Source organism: Canis lupus, chromosome 7 (assembly GCF_003254725.2).
Source record: "Canis lupus dingo isolate Sandy chromosome 7, ASM325472v2, whole genome shotgun sequence".
NCBI classification, from domain to species: Eukaryota; Metazoa; Chordata; class Mammalia; order Carnivora; family Canidae; genus Canis; species Canis lupus.
In genome coordinates this window covers 29,121,949-29,132,138 of record NC_064249.1, presented here as the reverse complement: position 1 = coordinate 29,132,138, position 10,190 = coordinate 29,121,949, and the positions used below count along the sequence as shown (strand labels likewise).

Below are 10,190 nucleotides of genomic sequence, written 5' to 3'. Positions count from 1 at the left end.
GTGTGTGTGCACGCACGCTCCCTGCCTATCATGTCAAGGTTCCCTCCCAATCTTGCATCCCAGTAACCTTTCCACGCTGCACCAGTCCAGTCCCCACCTGTGCGCTGTACAGTTATGCCACCACTGGGAGACTGGAATGGAGTTTGTGCTCTTTGACGCAGATGTTTGTTGACTGCCTCATCGGTGCCAAGCACTCTTCTAACAGCTGGGGAGAGATCCATGAGCAAACATAACACACAGACCTGTCTTTTCTCCTCCGCAGCTGCCTTCTAGTATTAAATACTGCATGTGTTTGGAACTCTTGCTTCTATATGTGTGTCAGTTCTGTCTCTCCCTGTGTTATCAGTTTATTCCATTTCTTCTTAGATGACACGGTTTTGGGTATAGGGACGGTGCCATCCACTGCCTCTGTGATGTTCTCAACACATCCTACAGAGAGGTTTTCCCAAGAGTCCAAAGACTTAATTCCTCACACTAAATACAAAGGAATGAGTTTTTCAAAGGCAGGCTGAGTACCACTTGGAATCAAAAGCATTAGAACAATCACTGAACAGAGGAAAAAGGATTCTCCAATTGTTGATTTTTTCCCCCCAATCTGTCAAAGTCCCTGAAGGCAAATTTTGGTGTGGTGCTAGCATGCCTTCAGCCCAGGTTAATCTGCCTTTCATTTGTTCAAGTATAACAGCAAATGGATTTCAAGCAAAATAGTAAACTTTCAGGTGGTACTCAGATATGGTAAAACTCGAGAAAGTGAAAAAGAGCCAACAAGAATTTAGGGACATTTGGCCAAAAGTACAGCATTAACAGAGGCCAAGTTTTCCCAGTTCTGCACCTCTTTGGGCAAAAATCTAATTTGAACTCTATTTTAGAACAATAACATGCCCTGCCTGCTCAAACTTCACTTATTACCAGAGGGAACAGCTCCAACTCCAAATTAAAAGCATTATCAGTAATCAGAGACGAAAACCCAGTCCTCAGAATCTTTCAAAGGCCAACGATTGCTCCAACTCCTGGCTTCTTAAAGGATCAGTGCCACTTGTATATCAGTGTATGTCTGGCCCATGAAGAACTGAGTGAGGTTACTGTGAAACTTCGGGACCTTATGAATACGGAGGGAAACTATCCAAGGAGCATTTGAGAGTAGTTTTAATGGAGTAAAGTGATCTGGGTTTCAGATTCAACGGGGAAAATACACCTCTCCCTTTTCTTCTTTAAGAGGGAGGCAGCATTAACCTGGCATGTTATCGCCCATCCCTGGGCTCGGCGCTGGGGAAGCCATTAGGAAAGAGTCTTACTCTTGCAGCGGCTGACGGCAATTAGCCCTCCTACCCTCCCACCCAAAGTAAAATGAAGGGGTTAGACCAAGGCAGAAACCTTGGCTCATGAGCCACTCTGCATTTTGTATTTTTCTCTCAGAGACTGTCAGCATCATTCCGTTCTGAGAAATTAAGTATTTCATTAAAAGGTACTGACTCTTACTGACTACAGCATCCAGCTATTTGATTTAGCCACAAATGAATTCCACACCTTAAGAAAAGGCGCATATTGTAATAAAACTGCGACATAGTATCTCCAGCTGACTTCACCACAAAGCCTTTAAGATGCTGGATTTTCATAAAATCAGGACTCCACTAAGCAGTCTGTAAAGGGCTGCCTTTTCCAAGGAAATGCATACCTTCCTCTAGCGTTAGCCCTTTCTAGACCAGGAAGGAGTTGGCACAGGGTGACTGGAAACCCATCTATGTAGCTGGCCACAGTGCCTGACAGCGTCACTGGGTCGGTCCTTTGGTTTAAGTGCTTTGGAATCTAATATTTCATTCCTGTGAAGGGTTGTCCTTTAGTGCCCATAACTTCTCACAGGGATTTGTGGTTATTAAATTAGGAAGTAATGGAGACACATGGAGCAGTCCAGGAATGGGAAGAGGAGCCACTCCTTTGATAGGGAGCAAGGGTCCTAAAATGACCAGTGGGTGAGGATCAGGCCTTGGGGCAGGTTCTGGTGATACTTCACTGGAGCCTCTGGGCAGCAAGGGAATTGATTTAAGGCTAACAGGCACGTCAGGGTTCTACCGAAGAAAAGGGAACATGACCTCAGAAGTCCATACCTACAAAACCTTTGCCTAGAGCTGGCCTCTTCTTTCATTCACAGATTTCCCCAGAGCCACTTCCCCTGTGCCCAGCGCTGACTGTGGCACTGACCGGGACCTCGGGGGAGGGGGGTTCGAGTAGGGGGCATCCACAAAGACAAGGTCCCTGTCCGGTAATTTTGGTCTTTACCTTTCCAAATATTTTGAAAGGTCTCCCCTATTCTCTTTATCTGTACATAATTTCCTTTCCCTCCTTCTGCCAATCAGCCCTGTCACTATCCATCTAGGATATTCTAGGAATGCGTGAGCCCTGGTCCTCAGAAATCTCATATCCTGGGAAGAAGAAAACCCACGCACTCAGATCAAATCGCTATCATGGGCTAAGGTGCAAGTGGAAATAATAAGCTGCCAGTGGGACACAGAATATTTCCTGCAGGGATTCACATTCAACTTGAGTTTTGAGGATGAGCTGCATCTGACGTAGATGAACACCGAACTCTGGCTGAATATAGGACTGCTGTGCCAATGGGTCAGGCTGCTTCCCTAACCTGAAGGTTGGCTCTTTATCTCTCCCGTTAGATTTAAGTAAGGACAACAGCTCACGCTCATCTATTCCTTCACAATGTACAGTCTATATAACCTCTTACAACAGCTCTGTGAAGTCATTCCCCTCACCTGCTTGCAGAGCAGGACCCTGACGCCCACGCTCCACGACTTCCCCGGGCAGTAAGTCAGGGCTCTTGCTAAGTCAGCAGGAGTGGAATTTGAACCTGTAGCTGCAACTCTTGCTCTTAATCTCCTATGGAGTGCATTCTGCATTTGCCCAGAACTGTCTCTACATTATCGACAATGAAATGCAAATAAATGTAAATTTTCTATCATGGCTTCAAGCGTAGACTCAGCAAAAGCATCCAGGGAACCTCTCATTTTTGCTCTGAGTATAGTGTGTAGCAAAAGCAGGTCTCAAGGCTAGTGATTCTAGTCTCGTCCAGCACTAGACTACCCCCCATCCCCGCCCCGCCATGGAACTTCTAGAACATGGAGCTAGCGTGAAACCTCTTTGCACACTTATTACCTCTAGCGTTGTATCAGGGTCCCTAGAGGAGCTCCCTGTTACAGCTGCTTAGGCTCTTCCACAGACACCTGAGTCAGGCACTTTGGAGGCAGAGTGCAGCCACCTATTTTCCAATGGTTCTTAAGGTTGGCTGGGCATCAAAAATACCTGTGAAGTTATTTTTTTTTAAGTATGAGCATAGATGTGTTTGAACATTTACAGAATTCATCTCTCCCACTGTCATGGAGTTTAGGCACCAAATCAGAACACTTGCACCTAGGCCACCCTACTAGATAGGTTTTCAGACAAAATCTAGTCAATCTGAATCTGACCGACGTACAAGTTCGCTAGTGCTCCAATAGTATGATATTGATTTTTAAATATTCCAGCCAATTTGGTAGAAAAGCAACTCTCAACTCATTTGGGCCCCTTCTTGCTTGGGATGGTTTCCTGGGCCACATGCTGGAAGGGCCCTGCCTGGTTTCTTGTTCTTTCCACTGCCTCCCTCTTGAGATTCTTCACAGTTTTTGAGCAAGGGGCCACTCCATTCTGAACCAGTTCTGTTTATAGCCATGGGCCTCTATGCTAGGGCTACTTTTGCGTGGTTTTCCTATTGGCTGGGTGAGACTGTGTTAGAAAGGGCTGCTTTTTTTTTTTTTTTTTTTTTAATTTATTTATGATAGTCACAGAGAGGGGGCGGGGCAGAGACACAGGCAGAGGGAGAAGCAGGCTCCATGCACCGGGAGCCCGACGTGGGACTCGATCCCGGGTCTCCAGGATCACGCCCTGGGCCAAAGGCAGGCACTAAACCGCTGCGCCACCCAGGGATCCCAGGGCTGCTTTTTAAAACCAGCAATCAACAGATCTCTGGTCAGAGCCAGTGGGTAGGGGAAGGTGCAGGGAAGGCAAGCCATGGAAGATGAGAGCTGGAAAGCTCGCCTGGACAGGAAGAGAGGCCAGGACTGCAGGCTGAAGTGTTGGGGCAAGGGTGAAGAGGAATAGGCAATGGAGAAGCCACACTCACTGAACCTGGGCTGGGCTTCATCTCTGTCTTTCCCTTCCAATCACCCCTGTTTTCTGCTCCCCAAATAGAGCCCAGGGAAGTGGGTCATTGTGAGGACAGAGGTGGTAGCTAAAGGAAGAGCTCAGAGAAAAGATCCAGCCTCTACAGAAGGGAGACAAGCTGTCTACCTTTGCCTCCTATGGCAGCCACAGAGCCCAGGAAATCTTTGGGCTCAGATGGACCATTCAACTCGATTTCTAGGCTACGAAAAATAACACAGAACTAACTTATCCATAAGGGTCTCTCCTTCCTTGTATCTTTACCTTCTCCAATGGTTCAGAGGCCATATTTGAAATATGTGAAGACAAAATGAAATTTTCACATTAAAATGACGACATATTTCAGGAATTTTGTAAACCCAGTGTGCTCAGAGTTCTCTTTTAAAGCCCTCTTGAGGGCAGCCTGGGTGGCTCAGCGGTTTAGCGCTGCCTTCAGCCCAGGGCATGATCCTGGAGACCTGGGATCGAGTCCTGTGTCAGGCTCCCTGCATAGAGCCTGCTTCTCCCTCTGCCTGTCTCTCTCTCTGTGTCTCTCATGAATAAATAAAATCTTAAAAAAAAATAATAAAGCCCTCTTGATTTTTATACTGCCTGCCATCCAGTAATGAGAACAATGCTCTTTTTAAAGATGAAAGGTAATTCTTCCTCAACCCAGAATAGAGTGGCACTGACCTTTCCCTTTCCTGGAAATATATATCTTTTTTCCTAATATAACTAAAGATGCAAGAGCCTTTTCTAGAAGTTCGTTCTAATATTGGGTTTCATGGCTCATTATCTGGCCGCTTCTGCCTTGAAGGTAGTTTTGGTTGTGGCTGGTTCCTCCTCAGCCCCTCAAAAACTCTAAAAATAGAGATGTTTGTCCCTCCTGTCCCCTTTTCCTCCCTACTGCTAAGAATTTAAAAAGGACACTTCTGAGAGCTACCATAAGTCAGTGTGAGCTATGGATAGCTGTTCAGTATTTACATTGTAAGTTGCACTTTTTCTTTAAAAATGGAGTCCTTGCGACCTGTGCTTTGATGGATTAACACATGTACTCCTTACAACTAACTTCACAAAGTAGAAGTTACTAGTCCCCTTTTCCAGTTGATGAGCTGGAGTGTCAGCATTTAGAGCTAACTCTTTGCCTGAGGGCACATGACTGTCTGGTGCCTCCAGCTCTGCCTAGGCTGGTTGTGGAGCCTCTGGATCGGACTGCTGACCTTGCCGGTTCCTGGCTGGATGACCTTGAGGAAGCCACATCACTTCTCTGCTCCTCAGATTCCAGATCTATCATATAATGATACTTGTTACATGGGGTTGTTTTGCAAATTAAAGTAAGGAAAGCATTACAGTGCTACCATGTAGTAAATACTCCATAACAAGTACCATTATTACTGTCTCTCCAATATGTCCACAATGCTGTGGTCCATCCTGCTGTATGTCGATGTAACCTTGGGTTTCTGAGCAACTTCACCATACTGTGAGAGCCAGAACTCCTCAGGCCACACATCCCTACTGGAGGAGAGCTGACATAATTAATCAGGTCATGAATAACAAAGGCATTTGCAAAAAAACAGTAAAGATGCATGAGGACCAAATGTAACATGTAGTCCTTAATTGGATCCAGACCAGAAGCATTTTTTTCCTTTGCTGCCCAAGACATTTATGGGTAGAACTGCTGATATTTTAATGTCTGTACGTAGATAGTAGTGCTGTCTTAATTTCCTGGTTTCTAATCATTGTTCTGTGGTGATGGAATCTAGATAATTATTCTGTATCTGTAGGAGATAGACACTGAAGGACTGAGGAGTAAAAGGGAATTATGTCTGTCTCCATCAAACATATATAGAATGATATTAGTAGGCTCACATGTGCACAAGGTGAGAGAGAGAAAAGGGAATGATTGGTACATTGTGACACAGAAAAACACTAACATTTGGGGAATGTGGGGGAAATGCTGAGAGTGCTGAATCTGGACTCAGTGAAAGAACCGAGTTTGATTCTAGTCACCATGTCCTGGTGGCAAGTATGTTAAACTCTCCAAGCTGGTTTCTTAATCTAAAAATTGGGGATAACAAAACCTACATCACTGGGACAAATGTGTATGTATGTTTATGGGTGGATTATTAAAATTGCAGCACATTGTACAAATCATAAATTTTCATGAAGCATCTCAGGCTGGGTTCTGCTGGAAGTCAGGGTAAAGCTAAAAGGTGGGCCATCTCAGCTGGAATATCAGGCAAGCAGGACTGAACACTCAGATGAACCTGACCCTTCACGGTAGACATTCATTTTTGCCAATTCCCCATGGAAGCAAGGAGGTTTTTGACAGAGAACATACCCTATTCTTAATTTTTCTTTAAAAGCCTTCAAATAAGAAATGTAAATATGATGATGCATTCTTGAGATCAGTGACTTTCAATCTGCCTGTACATCAGAATCACCCTTTGAAGCTTTAAAAATAAATACGTGCTTAGACCCTATCTTATAAGAGTCTGATTCATTTGGTCTTGGGAAGATCCTGAACATTCACATCTTCAAATCACTCCACTTCTGAAGAAGCACTTCTGATGTTCAGTAGGGTTGCAAACCACTGCCCTCGACAGAGTTAGTGAAAACCAGTGCCCTAGAAATCAGGGCTGGAACCAAACTCATCTGATGTTATCTAAGTGATCTGAAGGAAAGAATGAAACCTCCCAGTTACCTTGGCTTTTGCTGGTATTTGCAGTCACTGGAGGCCCTTGACATGAATGGTGTGCCATGGAGATGGATAACTGTCCTCCCACAATGAAACGAAGAATGTGTGTAAAATGGAGGCAGTGTTGGGTGTTCACAGGAAAGAAATTGGGCTTGGCTCATGGAATGAGTTCTACAGAAAATACACAGTGACTTAGGAAAGGGACTGTCAAGTGTGTTCTGTGGGTTCCCTAAGGACTTTGGTCTATGGGGCAATTGCTGCTTGGGATGTCATCACTGCTGACTGACCTCATAAAAGATCCTGGAAATGAAACCCAAGGAATCATGGTATCCTTTTAAAAAACCCCACAGGGCATTTGTTTCTTGGAAAGTTCTTGTTGCTATACTTCACACATATTTCTGTCAGAAAAACTCCAAGATGAAAATAACAGAATTAGAAACTAGTGACTAAAATTATTTAGAAGATAGGATATTGCTTGTATAAAGACATATAAGAAAAGTAAAAACGGCTCTCAGATTCTATAAAAGCTGACAGAATGTATAATGGGAATTCATTAGATAATGAGGGGAATAGTAGGAATGGACTTTTTCACTTAAATCTGGAAAGAAGTTGAGAGAGCAAATGTGGAGGTAATTTAAGGTTTAAGGAAAAAATGATTTCCTTATACCCAAAGATTTGAAGGTTCAAAACATTTAGAATCATATTTTGATAATCTCTTGGAAGGGCATGCTGGAGATGTTGAAGAAGTATTCTTAAACTTTGATAGCAATGTTATAAAAGGTAACTGCCATATTTTTCTATAAACATTCTTGACTGTTACTAGCAAAAAAGTATTGGGCTAAATACACTTGCACAAAATTTTAAGCTTCTTATTATGTAAAGAGTCTGTTGCATAGACCCCAGGGAAAGTGAGTTGGGACAGCGGCCCTGAGTGTAGGCAGCCAGTGCTCCTAGTGGGGAGACATGGAGCAGAAGGAGGAAGAGAGGAGTCACCAGCAAACTCTAGGAAGACAGGGAGGCTCTCAGCCTGTCCTGGCCTCCATCCACCACCACTGTCACGTGGCTTTCCTGAGTACTGACTGTTCTCCCATCATAATCTTGGTAGGCTCCCTATTTCCCATAGTATGACATCTAGTACTGGCTTGGCTTTCATAAAGCCCAAGAATACATTCAATAAAAGCAAGTTTCTGGCTGCAGTCACTCTTCCTTTCCTACCACTCAAAAGCAGAGAAGGGACTTGACCACTTGAAATAGCCTTTCTTTGATACCCATAACTCCTACAGGGCAAGGGATATCCCTCTTACTTCTTCCTACACCCCCAAGTTGTTCACATACAGCAGGCCATAAAAACTCACTAAGTGCCAACATCATGTGATTTGTTTCTCTTCTTTTTCACACCCTTCTCACCCACTCTTTATCCACATTGGTCATAGAATACCAAGAGGCTTCTCACATAATCTCCATCATTGTCCTTTGCCAATCGTGCTGATGTAACAATTACAAATGCTGACATTCAGGAACAGAATGGAAAGGGCTCTGCTCCTCGGCTAGCCAAGACCATGGCTGATTTGCAGGGGACAATCTAGGGCAGTAAAGACCTGGAGAAGATTTCAGGAGGTAAAAAGTGAATGGCTGCATTCCTATTAATAAGGGAAAGTGAACAGGGCTTCCAGAAAGAGGCACATATGACAGAGACATGGTTTGGACAAATGCTTTTTCTATCAAAACTTAATCTTCACCTATTTTCAAATAAGAGTACCACTGCCCCATAAATACTACAAAAGTTTTTTGAATTTTTGGAATAACATAAAACAATGAGTTACCTAAAGCCTTATCAGTTTAAAGATTTCGTTTAAAATAGTTTGGCTTTTAGTTTCTAGCCTTATTTTGAGTGGTGTAACTCTGCCGTGGCCCCATCAAAACTCAAGATCATTTAATTCACATTTCATATTCTCTTAAACTACTCAGAACAGAAGAGTAATATCAAAGGCTAAACCAGAGCTCAGTCGATTAAAATATTGGTGCTTCTACTAATTGGCATACTCCTATGGTGCTATTCTCAAGATTCATGCAGACATATTCCAGAAGTGTGGATTCTGTCTTTGGCAACTTCACAGGAGAGAAAGATGGCATTGTTTCAAGGTAATAACCATGATAACAGACATGACAACACTGAAAATACTGTGATAGAGATTGATGCTCATTCTTTCCTTCCCCTTCATAAAGACAATTTTAATCTCACTGGGGAAGCAAAGTGCATAGCCTTCATTACACATGGGTGGAGGGGAGGTCTGTGACTAAGTTCAGACCAACATATGTAAGCAAAGTTGTTGGGTAGGGCTTTCTGGAAAGCTCACTAGAGCAAGCACACTCAGCCTGAATGTCTTTTTGTCCTTTGCCCTTTAGTTCTTTCTTCCCAGAATGAGCCCCAGATACTAGAGCAAAGTAGCTACCATGGACCTAGGAAGCAATCACAGGGAAGGGCCAAGATTACTGCAGGGATCTCAGGCCTGAGTTCTTGAGCTGCTAAACCAAAGCCAGTCATGACCCACCTCCTCACTTCCTGTTTCTCCATAAGAAAACTTTAAATTCGTGCTATTATTTGACATTTCTGTTCCTGGCAGCCAAATTCTTAACAGGTATAAACAACACTAGTAACCATGACGGTAATGGCCACAACAGCAGCACTGTTCTAAATGCTTTGCATACATCATCACATTTCATACTCATGATTCTCACTGAGCTGTGGTTGTTATCTGCACAGGACAGTCAGGACACTGAAGTGTAGGCCCCACAGCTAGCCAGGAAGCAGAATCACATGTGTCGTGCCTTCTCCCGCCCTGCTAAGTAATGGAAGTCAGCAAGGCACTCAGCTGAGGTTCTGGGGTCATGTGTGCTGTTCTCCTTTATGCTAAACACACACTTCCAGTGTAGGCATCTCCAAGAAAGATTCCTAAAACATACAAACCTAATATTTAAAAAGAGAGAAGTCTGATCTAGTAATGGCACAAAGAAAATCTTCCCTCTGTGAGGATTCAGAGCCACCTGTCCTATTCCCATCACACGCCTTACACTTCTTCAGCCAAAGCATCAGGGGGGAAGACTCATCTTCACTGCTTTACTCAGTCCTTACCATTTTAGATGGAATCACTGCCTAGGGAGCCAATTAGTGGTGGCCTCCTTGGTGTTTTCTCAGTGCAGGCACTCCCTGCCTCCTCACCGCCTGGGACCTCTGACTCCCCTAACATGGGTGGAAATGATCTACCTTCACTAGGAGACACTTGGGTTGATTTTGAAAAAACAAAACAAA

General features: G+C 43.9%; 1 protein-coding gene and 1 long non-coding RNA gene across 22 annotated transcripts in view; one reads left to right on the top strand and one right to left on the bottom strand.

The window, feature by feature from the left end:
• NME7 (NME/NM23 family member 7) overlaps positions 1–10,190 on the bottom strand; it is a 262,510-nt gene that overhangs the window by 1,933 nt on the left and 250,387 nt on the right. The window lies entirely within an intron of this gene.
• The window catches only part of LOC112648672 (uncharacterized), a 54,931-nt gene continuing 53,107 nt past the window's right edge, over positions 8,367–10,190 (top strand). For all 16 annotated transcript variants that reach the window (XR_004817628.2, XR_003129200.3, XR_004817630.2 and 13 more), the window contains exons 1-2: positions 8,367–8,497; positions 8,849–9,022. This is a non-coding gene — a long non-coding RNA (uncharacterized LOC112648672). The remainder of the gene's footprint in view (positions 8,498–8,848; positions 9,023–10,190) is intronic.